This window comes from Pleurodeles waltl, chromosome 2_2 (genome assembly GCF_031143425.1).
Source record: "Pleurodeles waltl isolate 20211129_DDA chromosome 2_2, aPleWal1.hap1.20221129, whole genome shotgun sequence".
Lineage (NCBI taxonomy): Eukaryota > Metazoa > Chordata > Amphibia > Caudata > Salamandridae > Pleurodeles > Pleurodeles waltl.
The window spans coordinates 936,184,164-936,209,348 of record NC_090439.1 but is presented as its reverse complement, the minus strand read 5'-3'; positions in this window follow the sequence as shown (position 1 = coordinate 936,209,348).

Genomic DNA, 25,185 nt, shown 5'->3' with positions numbered 1-25,185 from the left:
CCGCAACCCTACGCGCCAGCTCCACTCCGCCGACTGCGCAACAGTCCCTCGCATTCACCGTACCACAACCTGCGGCAGATCCTTCTCCCACCTCGCCGCCAAAACCTGGAACTCCCTCCCCCCCAACCTACTCAAGACCCAGGATCTCCTGACCTTCAGGAAGTGGCTCAAGTCCTGGCTCTTCGAGCAGTAGCACCACCCTCCCCACCCCAGCGCCTTGAGACCCTTCCGGGTGAGTAGCGTGCTCAACAAATTAATTGATTGATTGATTGATTGAGGGGGGCAATGATTTTCATTTTTCATCTGGGGGGGCGCAGCATTAAAAGGTTTGGAGACCACTGGATTAGAGTAAGGTGTAACAAATCTAATTGAAACCTGCTTGTCCACATCAAGATTGTAAGTGGAACATAGCACACAATACCTAGAAACATTTTTGGCGGAGTGGGAGGAGTAGCGTTACGCAGAACTCCACAAAGTTGTAAGAACACTCCAGGCGGAGTTCTCTGTGACACGCAATCGTGTGGTGTTTGACTTCAAATGCAATGCAAAGTACATACTTGTGTTGAAAATCATGAAGGAAATGGCACCACACAGTATGCAAGGGCACGACAATCTTGTTTTCCGCTCTGTTTATGGTGTTGGGCCTGTTTTTTCCATCTATTTTTATCCTCCACCATCCTTTTTAATCTACCCATCATTTTTATTTATTAGTGTCTCTATTACTAAATCTTTATTTATTTATTTTTTTCCTATTTTTTTGTGACTTTGTATTTTTGTTTATTTTTCACCTTATTTCTTCCTTCCTTCATTCTCTTTTTCTTGTCCCTCACCCCACCCCACCCAGCACCATGGCAGATCAGGGACAGGCTTGCGGCGCTCCCCTGCATCAAACGTTTGGAAATATGACCCGACGTTTAGAGAATTTGGAGGATCGCTTAGGTGTAGGAATTAAGAAAGTAAAAGTAATAGGTCAACTCGAGTTGAGTCCATCATACTAGGCAAGCTGATTCAGAAAAGTACAATGTTAATGTTTGCTGTGCTTGTCCAAAAAATATTTTTGGGAAGATTAACTAACCTTTTTTATCTTCTTCTTTATTGCTTACCTCTGCACACAAGGGGAAGGAGAGCGCCACGTCATAGGCGGGTCCAGGAGGAGAGGGTGCCAGTACTAGTGTCACCACCAGTGCAGACGCTGGCAGATTGGCTGGCCCCAATAAGTCTTCCTTTTATAATATTTTTATTTACACATCTCCGCCCAGGGGGAGAACTGGCCACAGCAGGGACAGGCACTGGTAAGCCATATTGCTCTTGATCGTTGACAATTTCTAATATATTCACTGCAAGGGCTTTGCTTGTGAAGCCCCTGGTTTAGCAGCTGCAGGTGAGATTGAGTTCTTAATCTAAATGACCTCTTCTCTCTGCAAATCAGCAGACAAACGCTCATGTTGATTGAATGGACGCTACAAATGATGGTTTGATGGAAAAGCAAACAAAGGATGGATGGGCGGATAACCATGGATGGCTGGATTGGAACACTGAAAGACTGGATGAGAGAGAATACGCTTACATCAAATGGTTGGTATCAAAGGGTGAATAGAATAGATTAATGAAAAGATGAATCTTGGATTAAGAATAAATAAGGGAACTGTTGTTGAAAGGGATGTGTATGCTGTTCACCTAATTCATTTGATTTCCATGGTTATCAAAGCTTTGTTTCAAAGTGGGGGGCATTTTAATTTTCTGTCTTCACCATTTTCCTCCTTGTAATTGAAGCAAGGCATGTATGTATCTTCCCACCCATCAGCATACCTCCCTCCTCATTAGTCACCAATGCTACGATGAGGTAACTGCATCATGACAGCGTGCAATAGTGTTTTCTGTGCAATGTGTGCATCTGCTTCAGTTAATGCAACATTTATAAAGTTGTCAATGCATTGCAAACTTAAAAAGGTGTTTCCCTTACACTCCAGGGCCCTCTTTGTCACCACCTAGTACTTTAGTCCTTTATTCTTTCCAAAGTTCTCTCCAAGGCACCCAAAAGAGAAAAAAAAAATCCCTTTTGGCATGCACTACATTTATGTACAAATTAATATTTCTTTTATAATGGATTCATCCCAGTTCAAATTTTATCCTTTTGACATTCGTCAACTACAGTGAGCCACATCAAATTCCAATGGCCCTAAGGGACCAGCAATTTACTGCTCCTTAACCACTGTACTTTTTAAAATAAATGTTTGAACAGAGCACGGTTTATAATTAGTAATTTTCCTTTTTCCTTCTTGCTATAGCTACTCTTTGTGAACATAATCCTGCTCGCCAGGAGTTAGCCCAGATCCGACTGCAGAGGCTGGAGGGTATCGGAAATGAATATCAGTGACTGGTAGCCCTGTAGGAGGATGAGGCTGAGGCAGCACTCATGGCTGCCGGCTCTAGCTCCTCTCGCAAGCCGCCACCGCCTCCAGCCTCCCAGTAGCACCACCATCACAGCCGGCAGCTGGCATCACCCCGTGACAGTTCCAGCACTGCTGCCCCCCACTCATGCCAGGACCACATATTTCAGCACCATTGCCTGCAGCCCCTTGCCTTACTGGACACCCAGGGTAGCATGTATTGAGGTGATCCTTTTTTCAAATGTTTGTTAGTGTGTGATAGACTCTTGTGGGAGGAGAGGGTGGTTAGGGAATTGGGGCAGAGTTTGAAAGTTACATGGATTTTTCATCTGACTTTTTGGCGACGGAGCTATGTATTTGGGGAAAGGTTGGGCTTGTTGTGGGTGGAAAGGGTGGGTGTTCTATTTGTAAAAAAAAAAGGGAATCATTTATTTTTCTCGATGTATGCCTCAAATGTTTATTTTGGTGCTTTAGTTTACACTGCTGTCTTTTAGTGTAGCCTGTTTATAAAATTGGCTAAATAAGTGTATGTCATTTACTTATATGGTTACCCTTGCTCTATTGCTCTCTACAACTAAACTATATTGACCACTAGTGGATGATTGCCATTGCCTAAAAAAATCTAGATACACATAGGCAAGTAAGACAGCATCTTCTTAAGTAGGAGGTAATTACTAACTAAACAAGTTAACTTAAATCCATAATTCTTCTCCTACCTGAATAGATGAAGCCAGGAAGTCTTCTTCTACTTACTGCAGGGTTTTCCCCAAGATGGCATCTTAAGGGGGCAGTAGTAAGTAGTAGTAGCAGGCTTGCGTGCAAGCAGGGAAGACAAAACTCCACAGAAGGTGCCAATCCCACCTATGTAAACTCCAACTACAGGATTAATCAAAGCGCTATCTATCACTGTCAACTCAATTGAAAGAAAAGTCAAAGAGAGAGTTAGAGGGTCATCATATTATCATAGCTTTAGGAAGACTGAGACCAAACTATCACAATGAAAGTTTTCGACACACAGCAAAGAAGATCTGATGTAATAATAAAATCTACCAGTATCAATATTTCCTTTGAAATGGTGGGGAGCTTTAAAAGTAAACTTGGGAAATTAAATCATGGGGTCAGGAGAAGAGGGCTCAGAATTGAGTGGCTGACCAGGTTAAGTGTTTACAGAACACACACAAGGTATGAATGATGATTTGATTGGCTCAGTGTGAAATATTTTTCAGGTAGTGAAAGGTTAGAAGATCATGCAGTGAGTTGGTGTCGCTTTTACCACATCTGTCCAAGCAACTGTGTGATTCATTTATGTTGTAAAATTTAGTCACACCTCAATAAATCACACAGCCCAGGGAAAGAGGGTTAGAGGCTCGATGAATGGATGGGAAAGGGGATTTGGGGAAAGGTGTGACAAAGACAAACGCTACAAAAAAGAAACCACAGCAATATTCATTAGAGAGCTGAGCAGCACACCATCATCAATCTGCTGTGGAAGGAAACAAAGGGATAAGTATGACACAGTTCAGTTAAATACATTGCAAACAGTTCTTCGGCCTCAGCGAGGCCCCAGATAGTATATCCTAAATGTTATGTCCTCTAGTTTTGAAATATGGAAGATTGAATGTAACCCAGCCAGTTCTAAAAAATATGATTGTTAAAAGGAAAATAATAATGTTTTGCCAAATTGGATGATGCATCTTTATTCTTCTCAGAATGTCCATCACTCTGAAGCCTGTCTGTAACTATTTGGTAGGTAAACTGGAGTCTTAAGCTTTCCAAGTTTTGTTTACACAGGACAGGACTAGCAGAAGGCCTGTGTATTTAAAGAAAACAGTAGCTGTGTTATAGAGTAAAGGAAAATGACAAAAGAAAGCAAGGAAAGCTTGATGATGAGTCTGGACTGTACCAAGAAGACTGAGAGGCAGAGCAAGAACATAAGATCAGTTTTATGTATGAGCTAGTAATGCAGCAAACACATACTCAGCAGCATTACCAAATCAATGCACCTCTCTCCAGTTCAGTGAGCTGAGTGAGTACTAGGCCTCAGAGTCTTCACCATCATCATAGGATCTCCTTGAAGTCAAAAATGTTCTTCTTTCTAGCTGTTGAGGTAGTCCCGATCTGAGTCCTTCCATGTTCCTTCTCCAGGTTCAGAGTAACTCTGTCTTAGTCTCAGCCCAAGCAAGGTAGACCTGTGCAGTGCACTGCTGTTAAAGAACAAATAGAGAAGCACAACTGGAACATTTGTTGTGAAAATGTGTGTTTGATAACTAAAGTGCCTGTTTGCTATGAGGACCCAGAAAAGAGGAGTAGACCCTGCAGGTAAATTTCACTATTTTTGAAAGGCCATTCATTTCAGGGAAAAGTGATCACCCATCAGCCTCCAAACATTGCAAATCACTTGGAAACAAGTTTGTACATTTGTTGTACTCCCTCCCTCATTTTCAGCCACCACATACATCAGTCATCACTCACAAATTCACAATCACAATCAATCAATATCACCACTCAGTGATGCAATAGTTACTTAGTTACCACTTCCAATCCAAGCACGGTGGTTGCACAAAATACCTCCTCTTTTATGGTATCCATACATTGAAATTAGGTATTGGCACTGTCAGCTGTTTAATGATCTTTCAGAGCAGGCCTGCTGGGTGAGCAGAAAATAGTATAGGCAACGGCATGTGAGGGAGGCAGGCATCATCTCCAATTTCCTGAAGGGTGTGTGGGGTCTTCTTCACTGCGCCCAGGTCCAACTCCAATCATTTTGTGTATGTAACTATAAAATCAGTGGTGGGGCATCATAAATCTGACACAAACAAATTGTTGCGCTAGCAATTTATTTATTTTTTTGGCAAAGAAAGAAAGAGAAAAGGAAACTTAACAAGAAAAGATTCAAACGTTCTATGGTGGCACATGCATACTCAATCAGGGAAGTAGATTTTGTCCTCAAACTCTGGTGGTTCTCCCAAAACTTGGTCAGGTAACACACTTGATTCTGACCAATCATTCTCTTTCTCCTCCTGTGGTGTTTTGGGAATAGTATAATCGGGTTGTTTAAAATGCTGGTTCATTTTGATCATTGTCAATCTCTCCACATTTTGAGGTGAGAGCCTGGTCCTTCTTACTGTAACAAATGCACCAGCTGCATTGAACACACATTTAGCAAACACACTGGCTACAGGACAAGCCAGAAATGTTATTGCCAGCCTGCTGACCTCTGGCCATTGGGGCATCTTTCCATACCAATGCACCAATGGGGTTTGATTAAATTACACCTATTTTGGGTAACCCAGATACTCCTGGAACATCCTCTGAATGGTCATTAATGCTGCCACCTGCTCGACTATTTTTTCCTTTGCCTTTGCACTAGACTTAAAACCTGCCACTTGAAACCAATCCGATGCAGAGTATGGGTCTGATTCTCATGTTGCTGTTGTTGCCGGTTTTCTTCTTGGTGGGGTTGGCAGATATGAGACAAGACTGCCCTCTGGAAGTTGATGGCGGCACCCCAGAACTGCAGAGTGGGACTCTAACTTCCAGCCATGTTTCTTCCACTTCTTCTGCTTCCTCAACACTCCTTCTCTTGTATTGTGAATCATCCCCTTCAGAAAAAAGGAATAATAGCAGACAGAACTGTTTTGTAATGTGGATCAGGAAAGCTGGCAGAGATGTACTCTTTGGATGAGATACGTCAGTTTTCTGCCTTGCATTACAAGTCAAGTGGTAGCTTAGGCTGATAACCAAGACATGTGCTTCTGGGTTTTCCTTTGCACCCCCCCAAATGCAAACATTTGAGACAGCTTCTTCAGCTGCTCCTGTAGCAGATGAAGTAACATGATAGCTTGGCCCATGGTACTGTTCTCTTTCCTAACTTCCCGTGTCAAATCCTCAAAATGGAGCAGCATCTGTGTGAGGCATTTGACTAGGCTCCATTTGTCCGCATCTATGGTCATAGCTTTCTCAATTGCCTATTTGAATGACAGAGTAATGGATCTGTTTGTGCTGCTCAGGTTGAGTTCCAACGTGTTGGCACCTCCTATATCAGGGCTTTAACTGGTACTCTGTTAGTATGCTGAATAATCTGCAACCGTTTCTGAGCTTTAAAAGAATGGCTGAAATTAGTGTAGGTGCATCTGAAGGTCATCAGTATGTTTCTGACTATGGCCCTCATTATGACATTGGCGGTAAATGCCACTTACGGCCACTCTGACAGCCACCAACTTACCGCCACGGTGGCTAATATCCGTTCACCATATTATGACACACACACACCAATCCAACAGAATACAGCCACATACACAAATCCGTCAGACCAAAAGTCAGTGTTAAACTGCCAGTCCCAAAACCCACACCGTTATGTCAACAGAACAACGGCCATCACATTATGACCCACGAATCATCACGGCAGACATTCAATGGCGGTAAACCATTGCCGCTACATACCGCCACGCTCAGAATGGACACCCACATACAAAACAATACTACATTGGACAATACGAAAGACACACACCTTACACTCATGCACACACAACACCCACACACCCAGAGCACTATAAAACACCAACCCACATTACCCACAACCCTTTAAAAATAACTATTGCCACCATGAGACTGAGAGGAAGAGCACAGAAACAACTAGACACACACACCACTCACACCCATACACCCCTCACTCACTCCACATCACACACCCCACCACATTAGCCAACACACACTCACCAACACACATCACACAACAACCATGACACCACAAAGGCACCCCCGTTTCACTGAGGAGGAGTTAAGGGTCATGGTGGAGGAAATCGTCAGGGTAGAGCCACAACTCTTTGGAGCACAGGTCCAACAGATAACAATAGCAAGGAAGATGGAGGGATGGCAGGGAATCGTGGACATCACCCAAGAACAAGGGGCGACATCAGGAAGAGGTGGAACGACCTACGGAGGAAGATACGTTCCAGAGCAGCAAGACCCCAGCTTGCCAAACAGAGGACTGGTCGTGGACCCCAACGTCTTCTCCCACATCTCACAGCATGGGGGGAGCAGGTACTGGCAATACTGCATCCTGAGGGACTCGCCAGAGTTGGCAGAGGACTGGACTCTGATAAGTCAACTTTTAACAGTTATCTCCCCCATACCTGCATGCCATCACGCACCCTCATCCTCACTCCCATCACTTCACCAGATCCCACAAACTCCACCATCACATCTCACTAATCCCAATTCCAGGCCCTGCATTGTGTACCAATGCATGAATACCCCTCCCAGCCCTGCACACCCATCACTAAAGCATGCACAGCATAAGGAAACTAACAATCCCACAATACACCAACACACACAAGCAAAAGCTGGCAGAAGAACAACAACCATAGAGGGGAAGCTACAGAAATACAAATGTCAGACACTTGAAGCATGATACATAATTTACATCCCAACAGGTACCCCAGCTAATGTCACTGGAGAGGAGGTGTCACCACTATCCAGTCCCTCAACAGAAGAGGCCCACAGTGATGACAGTAACTCTGGACTTCTAGATCTAGAGGATCCACCTGGCCCTTCAGGGACCACTGGACAGCCGGTCACCCAAGCCCACTCAGAGACCACCACAGAGCCTCCCCCATCAGGAACCAACACCACAGCACCCACCCAGCGTACCCATACCTCTGTCCCCAGGACACGTCAATCAGAAGTGTGCCTACCTGTACAGGGACCTCAGGCCACACCTCGCATGCAAGACAATCAGGGACCTGGGGTCAATGGCAGTAGGCACACAGTTCAGGGGACAGAGGCACAGGCCAACAGGGACACTGGGAGGACTGCTTTCCACCAGGGGGAGGACAAGAGCAGGGAACCGACTCTCCAGGGGGCACTCTCCGAGATCCTGGGAGCCTACCAACATTCTCAGGACACGATGGACCAGATCCTAGACAATGTGCAGGAGAACAGGCAGCTGCAGGAAGGACAGTATCAGGGGATCAGGGAGGACTTGCAGGCCATTAACAACACCCTGATCTCCATGGCAGGGGCGCTGGCAGACATGGCCAACATCATGAGGGAGGCTACAGCACACCAGCGGCCCTCTGCTACTAGCCAGTCATCTGAACAGCCCTCCACTTCCACTGCCGCTAGTGGCCAGGAGGCCTCACAATAGGACCAACAGGCCACCAGCACCCCTTCCCCTGCAGAAGGTGAACCACCCCGCAAACGTTACTTGCAAACAAGACAGAAGCCAGAGACACTTTCCAAGACCACTGCCAGGAAATGAGACTCTCCTGATTGTCACCCTTGTGTCCCACACTGTCACTTTGTCCACTGTGAACTGCCATAGCTCCCCTTCCTATGTCCCCATGGACAATGCACCTGTGCTACAAACAGACTGGAACAATATCCTGGACTTTCCTCGATTATCACCCCATTCCATTGCACTTTCCCCTCTATATTTTAGCGCAACAATAAACACCCTTGAATAAAACTCGACTACTAGTATTTCATGTATTGCAAATCTGTATTGATTGAAACAGCTACAACCACTGCAAATGAACTGTAAATAGCATGCACATAGAATGATTGAACTGTAGCTGGCTGTTGTGTTCACATCAGGAGAATGTTGTCATATCACCAACATCTGTAAAATGAATATCCATAGGTACAGTAAGTAGGGGAAATAAGTGGGTAATGTCAGCATGCCAATGCCACACAGAATACACCAATGCTCATTGAAATGTGAAGTTGCACTGTCTCACCTGTGTGCCATTGGAAGTACTGATGGATCACCAATGTACTGTTGTCCACATCCTCATCTTCTTCCTCCTCATCCTCACTGTCTTCAAGGTCCACTGCTGTCGCATGGGCATCTCCAGTCTCCTCCTCCTGCAGAAAAGGTACATGGCGTCTGAGGTCCAGGTTGTGCAACATGCAGCATGCCACTACTATCTGGCAGACCTTCTTGGGTGAGTAGCAGAGAGACCCACCTGTCACATGAAGGCACAGGAACCTGGCTTTCAGGCCTTTCAATGATCCTTCTGGTTCACTGATGTGCCTCATTATAATGTTCTTCAGCCCTTGTCCTGGCATTTCGCATAGGGGTCTGCAGCCATGAAAGGTTTGGGTAACCAGAGTCACCTGCAAATATTGAGGGACAACATTTAGCCACACACTATCCTATATGGCCAACACCATAAGCATACACCAACATATACTGGGTGGGAACCAGGGCTCACCTATCAGCCACAACCTATGCCTCTGTAGTTGGGACATCACATTAGGAATGTTGCTATTGCTTAGGACAAAGACATCATGCACCAACCCAGGATACTTAGCATTGACGTGGAAGATGTACTGGTCCTCCAGGCACACCATCTGCACATTCATGGAGTGGAAACTTTAATGATTCCTTTACACCTGTTCATTCTGTTGGGGGGATAAATGCAATATGTGTTCTGTCAATCGCCCCAATTATATTGGGTATATGTCCCATTGCATAAATACCGGCCTTCACAGTGGCCAAATCCTCCACCTGGGGGAAAGCAATGTAGCTGCACCTATGTTTTATCAGGACAAACAAGGCTCTTGCTAGCATGATTGAGAACATTGGTTGTGACATTCCTGCTGCCAGGAAATGGAGCACTGATAGAACCTGCACAAGAAGGGGGATCCCAGTCGGATGACAGATAGCTGAGATCAGGTCTCTGTGATTGTCGCCCTGTCCAGTCTATAGGTGAGTATAATGTGCATGTCCTCCAGTGTAGCCAAGTCCACCAGAGGTCTGTTCACGGGGGTATGTCTCCATCTCCTGTTCATCCGCAGCAGTAGGTATCTAAGGGACACAAGAGTAAATAGGCTGTCACAATTTGAACAACTATACCACTACAGCAGTCCACATCGTGCAAACATACTTTGGGACAGTGTTATTTATAATGTATGTACCTATTTATCCTATGGAGCAGCAATTTCTGATAGGCCTGTTTACCCCCTCCGAAATGGCGACTGCCTGTCCTGTGTGGAGGGACAGGTAGAAGTGAGGTAATTCCGCCGACGTTGTGTGACATGGCGGTAGGCGGTTGTGAACCGCTGTGCAATTCCTCATTGGTTTATATTGGGCCCTATGGGGTACAGTGGCCAATGAGGATCTATGCTAGTGGTGATGATATGCACAGCCGTGTACGTGACTGCCATTTTCTATCTCAATCCTCACTTGTTTCCTGACCTTCCATAGGAGAGGACCTACACTGCATGTGCTGCTGTGACCTGTGTCTGGAACCTACCATGGCCCATGCGACCAGGGAAAGAGCCCCAGCTTTCACATCTGAGGAGTTGGAACAACTGGTGGATGGGGTCCTATCCCAGTACGAACTGCTGTATGGGCCTCCAGACCAACAGGTGAATACACTGTGGGCATGATGCATGTGGCATGAATGTATGGAGTTGTGTGTGAAGGCATTGTGTAAGGGGGTGGGTGGATGTCCTCTTGGCAGTATACATGTTGTGCACTGGGCTATGTGTGTGCCAATGTTGATGGGATCGGGTATGGGGCCATTTGTGTGACAAGCTGGACTGTTTGTCTAATGGTGTTCTCCTGTCTGTATTGACTCTGCAGGTCAGCGCCCATCAAAAGAAGGGAATATGGTGTGCCATCGCAAAAGACGTGTGGACCCTGGGGGTCTATGGCAGGCAGAGTACCCACTGTTGGAAACAGTGGGAGGACCTGAGACGCTGGGCACGGAAGACCTTGGAGACCCAGCTGAGGATGGCCTCCCAACAAGGAAGGGGTGCCCATTGGACCCTGACCCCGCTGATGGCCCGCATACTGATGGTGGCCTACCCAGAGCTCAATGGGTGCTTGAGGGCATCACACCAGCCACAAGGGGGTGAGTACAGAGACTATTATCACAACTTATGGCCAATGGGGTGGTATCCAGGTGGTGGTTGTGTGTCCTTGGGTGCCCGTAGGCCAGGCCAGACATAGCAACGTAAGTCCTCTGGTGGCTAAGTGTTTGAATGTAAAATACTGCTTACCTAGCTTATTAGTATTAACTTCTGGGCAGGGCTGTGTGGGTCCCAGGTGTGCTGCAGTTGGAGGTGTGTGCCCCTCCTTATTTTTTACTGACTAGCCATTTCACTGGTAGTGCAATGCATAGTGAGTAGGCCTGTTTCCTGTGTGTGAGGGTGCTGTGCACACCAACGGTGCTGTTGTTGCAGTCACTGACCCAGTGTATCCTTTGTCTCTCTCTCTCTCCACTTTCTTGTTTTGTCATTGTGTCCTTATGTGCGTTAGCATCATCTGGGGAGGAGCAGAGGCACCAGTGACAGAGGAAGATGCAACCCACACGGTCCTGGAGGCAGAGTCCACCGACGCTGAGGGAACCAGTGGGATGGAGGGCGAGGGGAGCACCATGGCGGAGACTGGAGGGGACAACACAGACTCTGATACCTCCTCCGATGGGAGCTCCCTGGTGCTGTCAGACACCTTTGTGACCACCACAGCTGCAGGTACAGCCACCCCCGTACCAGCACCGCCCTCCCAGTAGCCCCTCAGCGAGTTGCCCGTGCCCGCTCACCCAGGAGGATGGGCATCTCCTTCACCCCAGGCACCTCAGGCCCTGCCCCAGTCAGCCCTGCTGCCCTGAGTGGGGAGGCTATTGACCTCCTGAGATCCATCTCTGTTAGGCAGTCAACCATTGTGACTGCCATCCAGGGGCTGGCAGCCCAGATATAGCAATGCCATGCATTTCTGGAGGGCATTCATGGTGGATTGGCAGCACAACAGAGATCGATTCAGGCTCTTGCCTCTTCTCTGATGGCAGCCATTGTCCCTATTTCTACCCTCCCTCCTCCAACTTCCACTTCCCGTCCCGTTTTCCCCAACCCATCCCAAGCACACAGACAAGCATGCACACAAGACAACACCCAAGAGTGGCACAGGCAAACACAAGCACCACACTTCATCTCACAGGCACTCACACAAACACCATTCAGATGCAGACACAACAACATCCACTGCATCCAGTCTCCCCCTCCTCTTCCTTCTCCACCTCCCACCCAGTTACGTCCACACTCACAGCTGCTTGTATTACATCAATATCCACTGCCAGCATCATCACCACACCAAGCGGAATACACATCTCACTGGCAGACACCTCCACCACATCCATGCATGCATCCTGTGTCCTCTCCCACCATGTCTGCCCCCCCCTCCTAAAGGACACAAACGCAAGCACTCAGACACCCAACAGCCATCTACCTCACAACATCATACAGCCCATGCACCTGCACCCAAATCCTGAAGACATACACCTCCAACAACCACTCCCTTATCCTCACTCCCATTACTCCTCCCTCCTCAACATCCCTAAAAGCGTTTCCTTGCCCAACTTGTCCTCCCCCTACATGTCCCCCCTCCTGCATGTATGGGCAGGGTAGCAAGGACACAGCCCAGCACCTCAGCCAAACAGTCCACTGGGACAGTGGTAGCACCACCTACTCATGGTGGTAGGGATACCAGAACAACAACACTGGAAGGGAAGGAGGCAGCACAACTTGGGATGAAAGGGAAGAGTCCGGCACCATCTGTGAGGAAGGGAAAGGAGCCTGTACCAGCTGGGAAGAAGACGAAGGAGCCTGCACCACCAGGCAGAGGGGAGAAGAGCCCATCCACCCCTGCCAGGAAGGGTAAGGGAGCCCCAACCCATGACCAGGAGAAGAGACACTCTATGTCAGCGGAAGCTGTCAGCCAAACACCGCCACCACCAGCAGATGTCACAGGGCCCCCACTGCCAGCCGTGGATGTGCTGCCATCACAGAGTGAGTGGCTGTCCATTAGCCTCCCACAACAACCACCAGCATGCAGCCATCACAGGGTGCAGGGGCTGTCTAGGAGCCTCCCTCAACCACCACCAGCATGCAGCTATCACAGGGTGCAGGGGCTGTCCAGGTGCCTCCCACAACCACCACCAGCATGCAGTCATTACCTCCGGTGGATGCCATGTAGTCCACCCTCCAGGGGCTACTGTGCGGGCTGCCCCCTCCAAAACCAATGGAGAAGACACCCACTCCAGGAACTGTGGCCTTGAACTTCCCAGGACAAAGCAATGGACATGTTTCCCCTCCAGAACCAGTGGGCATAACACTCACTCCAGGAACTGTGGCCTTGTAGTCCCCAGGACATAGCAATGGGCATGTTGCCCACTCCAGAAGCAGTGGGCATGACACCCACTCCAGGAACTGTGGCCTTGCACTCCCCAGGACATACAAATGGGCATGTTGTACCCCTCCAGAACCAGTGGGGAAGACACCCACTCGTGAGACTGTGCCCCCCCGAGGTGCCTGCCTATTTGACAACTGATGCCCCTGCAGTGTTCTATTTGGATTGGTGCAGGATTTAAGTTAGGCCTTGGACCGTGCCCTGTGGCCATGTGACTCCTTTGAACTATGGACTGGGAGGTGTTCCTTTCTTATACAGGTGTATATATCTGTTTCATGGCCAAATCAGATTCTTGATTTTGAAGTTGAACTGATTACAATCACTTTCATATATTCCTGTTGTCCTTAAATTATTCTGCAGATTTTCGGGGTCAAATTGTTTTGGTAATGCTGCTGGTTGTGTATATGTTTTGTGTGTGTAGGGTGTGTTGTGCATGTGTGTGCCACTCTCGTTTTCCTCCCTCCCTCCCATGTGTGCTAGGCGGCTGTACTCACCATCGTCATCTTTGCCGGCTTTGGTGTTCCGGGTGGAGCATAACGTAGAAGATCATTGGTAAAATTGCAGTTTGGGTTCTATGGTGGCGTGGTTCTTCCATGTGTCTCCAATGGTGAGTCCTTTTGTGCTCTGTTTCTGCCAGGCTTTTGTTGGCTTTGGTACTGCCCCGGAAAAGGTGACGGTTTTCAGGGTCTTAATATGGTGGGCAGAACTTTGTGTTCTGCCTTGCTGTAGGTGGCTACCGCTGAGGTGATTGTTGTTTCCACCCTGGCGGTCAGTGTGGTACATTGGCTGTCTATCAGAGATGTCACCACCGTGGTCATAATTTGGCGGTAGTTACCACCAGCCTGTTGGTGGTATTATCGTCACTTTATCACCTTCCGCCAGGGTCGTAATGAGGGCCTATGTCTTCATTTTTAAGATTGTCTTGCACAACCAGGTTGATGCAGTGCGCCAAACACAGGACCCTGAAATAGCCAACATCTGCCATGGCCTTGACGATGTTACTGCCAATGTCTGTAGCAACAAATCGAATTCAAAGACCTCTGGGTCGCTGCCCACCTGACACCTTGCTATTAAATTCCTTCAAGGTGTTTGCAGCTGGTTGTGATTTATCCATGGTGAACATGGCTACTGTTGCATGCCGCCAAATGCCTTTAAAAATGTCTTCAGGGCCAAGACCTGTAGATGACTTTTGCTTTACCTCCAGAAAAGAACTCCAGTGTGCAGCGATGTACATGTAATAAATCACCTGACAACTGATCAACGTGTCCTTCATAGTTAGATAGTGTGGATAACACCTTGCTGAAAAGACTGTACAAATAACTGCAGCACACCATGATGCAGCACTGAAACAGCAACTCTGGCAAAATAAGTCTGGCTTGGAACCTTCCATTTTGCCTCAAACTCTAAAACTCCTACTCCTTCCACAATAGAAAAACAGAGGAGGACCAGCACTACATTTTTTGCCAGTTTTCCATTTTACAAACGTGCCATTGATTCGTTGTGGTCATAGGGCCCCTCCTGCCCAAACATGCCCAGAATTGTAGTTTTTTGTGTGGGCCATTAACATAGGTGAATTTTGAGATGTAGGTGGTGGTAGACTCAATGCACATTGTGGTGGTGCAGTCATTGTATGCTGTGGTGTCTTAATCTGATTCTGAGTCTTCTTGTGCCATTGTGAAGTTGCTGAGGCGGTTGATTCTGGTTCACTGCTGGGGACAAGGCTGCCTTGCATGATGATTTCAGCCTCTTCTTACTCACCTTCCACTGTGATTTGAGCATTTGGTGCTGATGTTTCCTGGCTGTCCTCACCTTCACCAACGCAACCATGTTGAACCTTTTTTTGATGTGCTCCTCCCACCGGACTGCATGTTTTTTTTCATGTGGGCCGCCTAGTCTCTAGTATCATAATGTGAACCAGGATTACCTCGACGGACACTTGAGTGGCAAATGAGGCATATGGCAACGTTCTCCTCCTGTTTGCTAATCATTAAAAAGTCCCAATTTGGGGAGGATTACTTTCTTATTGGGCCCCTGCCAATGCCTGAAGAAGAACTGGATGTAGGTTGGTGTGTTGATTGCATCTATGCAGTGCATACTTCTACTGAGGTACAGGTTGGTGTCGGTCTCTGCTGGAGTCTCATAAATATGGGAGCTGTCGGCGCTGCCTGTGCCACATCCCTTGGAGCAAGTTGAAATGTAATGTCAGACTGCTCTTTGCCAGCTTCCACAATGACTGGCTCATTGTCATCATACTCTTCCATGATTCTAAGGCTTCATTGATCTTTTCTTTTCCCTGACTCTCCTGGTGTCTCCTGGACTCTGTCAGGGTCTGCTTCATGTCTTTGTCATTGTCCTCAGAAGTGGTGCTTGGAGAATATGGTGGAGTAGTACCCTTCCTTTTTCTTGCTGGAGACCTGGGAGCCATTGATTCTAAAAGAAGAGATTCTTGCTCAGCAGGAAGCTTGACCTCCTGTTGTGCTCTAACTTTGGGAAGATATGGCTGCTGTTCACTCTGCTCTGTTTCCTGAAATGATTGGGTACTACTTTGTGAAAGGGACAAATCCAATTCAACATCACTGCTCGTCGGCATCACCCTGATTGCAGTGGCTGCCTCACTGACCGACATGGTCTTAAGCTTAGCTTGGTTTGGTGTTGTTGATACAGGAGTGCTGCTCCCAGGTTCCTCCCCGGAGGCCTGTGTGGCAGGCATATGTCTCCTGAAAAAGGTTGCAATTGAACATCACTGGAGGCAAGCTGCTTCTTATCACTGGCCAATCTCTTAGGAACAACTTTCTTTGGATCCATCTTAAGCTCTAGGTTAGCAGTGGTACTAAGATGTATAAGCGAAAGAGTTTGGTGCCTGTGGATCGAAGAAACTGTGAGTCCTTTTGTTTGGCAGTACTGCAGGTGATGTGGGGTCCCTTCTCTTGTGAACCTGAAAACAACCAAGCAAGAAAAACATGTAGTTAGTGAAACATGTCACTTACGAGGAAGAAAATAGTGCAGAGAAATGCAGTCTTAGTGTAGTTGGTTACTTATGCAATATGCCTATTTAATCAAACATTGTAAAGACAAACCACACCAGTGCACCATAAGAAAATTACATTTTAAATCAGATAGCACAGTAGGCAGATCTAGCTCTTTGCATTATCTCAAACTGTTTTAAAGGAGACACCTGGGGTATTCAGAGAGAGGTACGTGGGTAAATTGAATAATCCTTTAATTATACCATGGCAGCAAGGTGGTCCCGCAAGAATGGAATAATCATTAACAAAATTAATTATACTGTTCATTTGTCTGCTGTGCTCCACAGCCAGGGTGTCCTGGAGTAAATGTAATTACACCAAAGAAACGGAATGCTGTAGTGCAGCTCTGGCACTTTGGTGGTTGGAGGAATGGAATGGATCAAATGGATGTGGCTGGATGGAAAAAGGCAAATTACAGAATTAAATAAAAATTAAACAATCTCAATCAGTTTACTGACCCAAACAAGGGGCTTACTGGTTCTCACCCACAGAAACCTATACCCCGATGTGGCTAGACGTGGAAAAAGCTATATTGAAAAAACTTGACCCAGCTACCCTCTTTACCTCTACTAACAAACATCTACTATACTCTAAATATATATCTAAGAACATCAAAAATGCCTTACTCCAAATTAACAAAAAGCTGCAGTCTAAGATGAAATCCTCAACCCTTGCCTCTCTCTGGCACAACCCAAACATCAAATATAGAGGCCAGACTATATACTGGCAACCTTGGATAAGTAAGGATATATACTACCCCAAACAACTAGGCACTACATCCAACCCTTTCCCCTTTGCAAATCGTCAAACAATGTATCATATTGAGGATCAATACAATTTTCTTAAAATCAAAGCTGTGCTATGGAAAGCTAAATCTCACCAAGATGACCCTTCTCACCCCTCCCTGGTATCAAAATTCACCAAAATAGGCCACCAAGTATCTAAAATCTACTATTTCCTTCAACCACACACACCCAAAAAGCTTGGGAAGATTCTTGACATCTGGAATAGTCATTCTCACTCTAAAATTTCAGCACTTAAATGGAAAGAAATCTGGAGATCCTTTACTTCACATAAAGTTACTTCCATACTTTCACAAACAAATTTTTGGTTGCTGCACAATAGCTACTGGACGTCATCCCACCTGCACCGGATGAATTTGGTAGCCAGACCTACATGTTCGAACTGCAGAGAAGAAAAAGGTGACCTGCCTCATTTGACCTTTGTTTGCAGGCATGTTAAAAACTTCTGGAATTAAGTTTTCTCTTTTATATCCAAACTCTTCTACATTAAACCAGAAGAGAACTTCTCATATGTATTCAAAGGTTTTCTAGACCCCAATATCAAAAATCAACCAGATCGATTTCTTCTTGACCTCTTAACATCCGCAATCAAATTGATTACCGTTAATTGGAAATCTGCACATAATACTACATTTACACCCTGGTTAAACTGAATAACTCAAATCTGGGGAGTAGACAAAAAGCCCTCCAGAACTCTCCATGGAAATCGCATTCACATCACATACGGGGCTCCATAGATAAATACATTCCTTCCAATAAACCACCATGAACAAATACCTTGCTTCCCCTTTACAGGAAATTCACAAATAGATAACCCTCAATCCTTAAGGACTCCAAGGATCAAATGTACAACAACCCATATATTCCAGCAAAACCCAGATTCAGCCTACTCCATTTATCCATATGTGAAACACTTTTCCCCCCTCCCTTCCCATTAACTCTATTATCTTTTTTAATTTTCATTCCTCTGTGTGCCTTTCAGATTACTATAACACGGGCTTCATGCATACAGCTGCATTGGAATTTTCTCAATGCATATGCTCTGGCGATACAATGTTTGTATTTGCGTACTGATTTTCTCTGTTTTTGAAAAAAAGAAAAAAAAAACTTTGTGAACAAAAAAATGTAAATTAAAATAAAAATACAAAATGATAAAAAATTAAAAAATATATTTAAAATTTAAATAAAGAAGAAAAAATTCAAAACAACAATAAAAAGTAAAAATAAATTAAAAAATGGCATACAAATTAAGATTAAAAATAAAATTGTAAATATTAAAATAGAATTATTTTTAAAAACTTAAAACACAAATGATAAATAATTACAATGCTTGTATGTGAGCCTATGTCAAAGACATACTGGCTGCATGCCAGCCACATGGGTAAACAACAAGTTACATGAAGAAGCAAGGAGGAGGCATGGATAACAATGAACACATGTATGCCTATGGCAAGGTACACTGGCTGGATGGAAAAAATGGCTGCCAACCAGGCACATGGTCGAAGAACTACAACAAGGAGCGAAGAGGCATGGCAAACACAGAACACATGCAAGTCTATGGAATAGGGAGGGACACTGTCTGGATGGACAAAATGGCTGCCAGCCAGCCACATGATCAAACAACAACAAGGAGCATGGAGGAGGCATGGAGAACAAAGAACACATGCAAGCCCATGGCTAGAGACACTGGTTGGGTGGACAAGATGGCTACCAGCCAGCCACATGGTCATATAACAAGGAGTAAGGCGGCAGGGCAAACAAAGAACACATGCAAGCCTATGGTTAGAGACACTGGCTGGATGGGCAAAATGGCTGCCAGCTAGCCACATTGTCAAACAAAAACAGCAAAGAACAAGGAGGCATGGCAAACAAAGACCACATGCCAGTCTATGGCAAGAGACACTGGTTGTGAGGAAATTCGATTTTTAATACGATCGTATCGACCCGCCATTTTGTGGCCCGCCGCCATTTTATGTTGCCTTCACTCAGGCAGCACAGCGAACGAAGTCCATTCTGCCTTTTCTGCTTATTCTGCAACATGGTGTTCAAAACAGCCTTCTGCCTCTATCTTTACAAGGCTGGTATTAAGGTCTGACCGAGTACACTAATCCCTGTCTGGTTTTCTAATCCTTGTTTCAACTATCTGTAGGCTCACACTATTCTCCGCCGATCTTATCTTATCGTCTGGCCTTCGCTGTCCTTTGCTAGTATTCTCTCATTTCACAACTGTCTTCCAAACGCACACAAACTTATCGCACCACATGCAACTTCGTTGTGGATCGGTTAATGAATTAGTTCAAGGGAGGGGTGACAAACACAGCTGGAGGGGAGGCAACCTTAAGTCACTTGATACTTTGTTCTGTCTTGTTTTCCGACATTTCTATTGACTCTGTTCTATCTTTACATCATTCTTACTGGCTCCTTTCTATGTGTTCTGGGAGTGTATGTAGTTAATAAATGGTTTTTATACGGTATATAACATTGTGCGCCACAAAGTAAAGTGGCAGTCTCCTGAGAACATACCTTGTGTACTTCTTGGACAACTGTACTAGCTGCAGCTAATAAAATCTGATCTTTTACACCTGACAGAGTGTCCCGTGTCTCTGTTAGTTGAGGCAGGTGAATCCAAGGAGATTTTAGGCGTACCCTGCGCCGCCAGGCCCATAAGGTTCTGGTTCTTCAACTGGCGCCCAACGTGGGGCGGCTTCAGCGGTACCGGTTCTGCCTGAAGGTCGTGAGGAACCCCGCAAGAAAATTCTGGAGGAATCGCGAGCCACGTCAAGCGACCCCTGTATGTCGAAGTGGTCCGAAGGTCTTTTTCAGCGCGGTTACTCCTTCCTGACGGCTACTAACGACTGCTGCCCTGACTGCCGCCCTGCCTTGGCCCTTTCTTTGATGATGTATGGTAAAGCGAGACGATAGACGGGCCTCTGTTGGTGTAAGAAGACATCCTTAGTTAAGTATTTGGTGGGTCGCGCCCACAAATTTTGGTCTTTGTTTTGTCCTTAGGTCCTTAGATTTGGCCATTGCAGTGGCCAAAGCCGAGGGGTAAGTGCATTTGTGCTGTGTAAATTGAAAGTTTTACCCCCTTGATGTTTGTGAACAGCCAGTAAAAATCGTGAGATGTCTGGTCTGACTAAGTTTGGAAAACTTTGTTGCTTTGGTTGTAATAGGGACTCCCAGCTTGAGGACTCCTGTCCGATTCCTTCGGTTGGAACTCCCACATATGAGCTCTATTCTAAACATGGTGTTGGTCCTATTGCCTTTAATAAGACATGGACCCGATATACAAAGAAAGATGGTGTTTTAAAATGGTCAGAAAATTGTAGTTTCGAAACTGATGTGCTAGATAATTTAGAAGCAACGTTATTTAAAAGAAAAGCCCGGCCGGCAATGTTTGACTCTTTTCGCCTTTGGCGTAAGGAAGCCAAACAGAGAGAAATTAAACAAGCGAAACGAGATAGGAAAACACAGGGAATGACGATTATACAGGCTGCTCAGCAATTCAAAGATGATGAAATAGATAATGCAATGGAAATTTCAGACAGACAGCATCGAATGGCAATAGATAAATGCTATCCGACGTTGCCTATCTCTTACCCTTGATAAGAGAAAAGATTTTGAGGAAGATCCCTTAATGTCCCACTTACTGAAATTGCCTCCGCCCTATGTACAAGGTGCTAATGCACCCCCGATGTTACAGCCTGTTCAGCCGCCAGTTGTGCTTCCGCCTGCTCCAGCTTTTCCACATTTGCCTCCTCAAGTATTGCCTATGCCAGCTTTGCCTTTAACTCCTTTGCCTTCTGCTCCTTTGGCAATTCCTAATGCTCCTTTAGTTAATTCACCTAATACCTTGTCCCCTATCCTTATGTCAAATTCTCCATCTATGCGTAAGCGATTTGCAGATACTGTCTCTGGTCTCTTATCACCTTTCTTTGAAGCTTTAAATGTGTCTCCAGCTTTTTCTCGAAGACAGTCTCGTAGTCAATTCCCAGACTCCGAAGAGCGAGAAAAATTGGACTCACTTGCTTGTAGATGGATCAAGAAGGGTCCCCAATATAGTACGTCTGATATTATGTCCACCTTTCTGCAATGGAATGCACCTACGCAGAGATATGTTTTTAAAGTTATGTGCGATACTCTCGCTAAAGAATGGGAGGATATGAATTTGGGTTCGGTCCCACAGGATCTGTTAGATGTTCAGGCTGACTTTGACAAAGGACTTATTGTGGGTCCTAAGGTTGAAAACGCTGTCAGAACACTTATTTCTTTCAGATCCCTATTGTTCTCACAGACTTTTCCTGATTCTGATCCTTCAGTTAGGACAGCACTGAAAAACTATCCCATGAGAGAGGTTTCTCCAATATGGAAGGAAGAAGTTGCAGCAGCAGGTGCTAATCCAGCTATTCCTGCGCATTTTCAGCGCATATGGGTACATGTCCCCTGGAAAAGGTCTGAAGTTTTAGCACTTAAACAGTCACTACCAGATCCACGCAAAAATCCTGCTGGTTACTATAAAGAGTTGTCGCAAACAGTTGATGCATGTACTATGAATCTAGCAGATATTGACATGTTGATGGGAAATGTAGTTCCACAGACAATATGGGCTAAAATTCGTAGAGAGGATCACGCTCAAGAATTAGGCGGCGATTGGAACGCTATTATTGCCGCAGATAGAGGTCAAGTAGGTGGTGCAAAGCCCGACGCTTTGATCTCAGAACTCCCTGGTAGGATTATTACATTAATGAAAACAATGATGCCTGCTTTGAGAGTTAATTGGGATAAGCTAGCAGCATGTAAACAAAAGAAAGATGAAAGTGTTTCCGATTTCTTTACCCGATTCGAGGAGACATTCATTGATCACAGTGGTCAAGATATGGCTACAGAAGGGGGACAGCGATTATTTGTGGATAAGTTCGTATATAACTTGCTTCCTGAACTATCACACAAGCTAAAAGACTCCGAGAGTTCATGGGCAGTTTCTTCTTCCGCCCAGATATTGGCTACTGCACAATATTATGAAAATAGAGACAAAGAAGAAAGGGAAAAACAAGAGAAAAAGACGAAAGAATTAAAAACTAAAGTTCTCTTGCAACAGGCTTATCCTCCTCGTTATGTTCAGCCTCAGTTTCAACAGCCTCCGCAGTTTCAGAGGTTGTATCAAAAGCCTGAACCATTCATTCCAAGACCTTTGCTAGGTCCCAATCAATGTGCTTATTGTAGGGAGGAAGGTCATTTTAAGAACAGTTGTCCGGCATTGTTGCAGCGTAATGGAGCAACATCTGCTTCACGAGGTCGTGGTGGTCCTCAGTCAGCAAATAGAGGTAGAGGTCGAGGTGTGTTAACCCAAGAGCAGCGTTCTTTTGTTCCTCCAAATTCCGGAAATTACTTTGACCAGCAAAATGTTAGGTCTACACAGTATTACAGTGAGGATCAGTATATTGAAGGAGGGAATGAAAGTCTTCATTTTGAATAGGACAGCCATGGACAAAGTAAGGGGGTTACGTCAATTCCAGTGGATCAGAATGGACCTTATGTTAATGTCACTACAATGGGTGTTTCAGAGCCATTTCTTTTAGATACTGGTGCCATGAGAAGCTCTATCATTCATTCTAAACTCCCTGGCGCACCTTTGTCTGGCTTAACGAATGTATCTGTAGGATTTTCTGGCGCCCCTGTTCGCAATCCAGTTTCTTGCCCTTTGCCTGTTTCAATAGGCCCTTATGATTTAGAAGCTCCGCTTCTTCTGACGAATGGTTGTGGTGAAAATCTGTTGGGTTTAGATCTATTAAAAAGAATGCATGCTACGATATATTGTTCACCTTCTGGTGTATACCTCACTCTAGGACAGAAAATGACTAGTCCAATGTACTTATCAAAAGATCAATTCCCACCTGAATTGCTTTCTCTTCCCGAAACGCTTTGGGCTACGGGTCCGAATGACGTTGGTTGTCTTGAGATCCCACCTTATGTTGTTACTCTCAAGCCCAATGCTGAAATGCCACGTATTCCGCAATACAGAATCTCTACTGAAGGTGAGAAAGCACTTCTGGAAATTGTCCATGATTTGATTCAGAAGGGTGTGGTTGAGGAAACGAGAGGAAATACATGTAACAGTCCTGTTCTTCCGGTTCTTAAACGCACTGATCCTTCTCAGCCTCCTGTTTATCGTTTTGTAATTGATCTTCGGGAGGTAAACAAGATTGTCGTACCGCAGTTTCCTGTAGTCCCAGATATCACTGCTCTGTTGACGATGATACCTTCTACAGCGACTTGGTTTTCAGTTATTGATCTAAAGAATGCTTTCTTTAGTATTCCCATCGCCGAAGAGAGTAGAGATATTTTTGGTTTTTCCCTCGGAGGCCGAAGCTTCCGGTTTAAACGCGCACCTCAAGGTTATTGTGAAAGTCCCTCTATTTACAGTCAAGCTCTAAAATGTCATCTTGATGCCTTTTCCTTACCGTCCGGTGCCGCTCTCATTCAGTACATGGATGACTTATTAGTTGCCACTGATTCAGAGGAGATTTGCAAAAACGTGACCGTTGCACTGTTGCGTCATTTGTTTGATCTGAATCACAAGGTTTCTCCTTCTAAATTACAATATGTCTGTCGCGAGGTGACTTATTTGGGTCATCTCTTGTCAAAGGAGGGACGACGATTGACCCCCGAACGAATTCAGGCAATTGCACAAATGTCAGTGCCATCCACACAAAGAGAGGTACGTGCCTTTTTGGGCATTACTTCTTATTGTAGACAGTGGATTCCGAGTTTCTCTTTATTGGCTAAACCGCTGTTGGCGCTAACTTTAAAAGATACGCCTCAGCCTCTTCCGTGGACTGACGAATGTCAGAAGAGTTTTACTGATTTGCGTATTGCTTTGTGTTCTGCTCCTGTATTGGGTACTCCTGATTACAGTAAGCCCTTTACGCTCTATGTCCACGAAAGAGAGGGTTGTGCATTGTCAGTCTTAACGCAGCGTTTTGGAGATCAACAGCGACCATGCGCATATTTCTCAGCTACGTTAGATCCAGTAGCTAAAGCATTGCCTAGTTGTCTTAAGGCGACAGCGGCAGCAGCAATTTCTATTCGACAGTCTGCTGGAGTAGTGCTAGATAATACTCTCATTGTTATGGTGCCACATGCAGTGGATACTTTACTAAATAGGACAAAAACGCAGCATCTTACGAGTGCTCGGTTGTCCGGATATGAGCTGACGCTTTTGGCTAGTCACATACACATCAAACGATGTAATACCCTGAATCCAGCTACTTTGTTGCCTCTTCCAGAAGAGAGAGATGTCTCTGAACAGCATGATTGTTTTCTCCGTACTGAAGAAGAGACTAAGGGTAGAATTGACCTAAAAGACACGCCATTAGTGAATCCAGATGGAACACTATGGGTAGATGGTTCTTGTTTCAAGCTCCCGAATGGAGATACAGTTTCAGCCTACGCTATTACTACTTTGCATACGATTGTGGAGACAGCACGCATTAGACATAATTCAGCTCAGGCAGCTGAATTGATAGCCTTAACTAGAGCGTGTGTGTTATCCAAAGGAAAAAGAGTAAACGTGTACACTGATAGCCAATACGCTTTTGGTGTAGCGTTTAACTTTGGGCGCTTATGGAAGGAAAGAGGATTCTTTACTTCCCATGGTACTAAGATACAACATGGTCAATTAGTGACTGAACTTCTTGAGTCACTTACAATGCCTACTCAGATAGCGATCGTGAAGTGTAGTGCACACAAAAAGATTGTGGACGATGTTG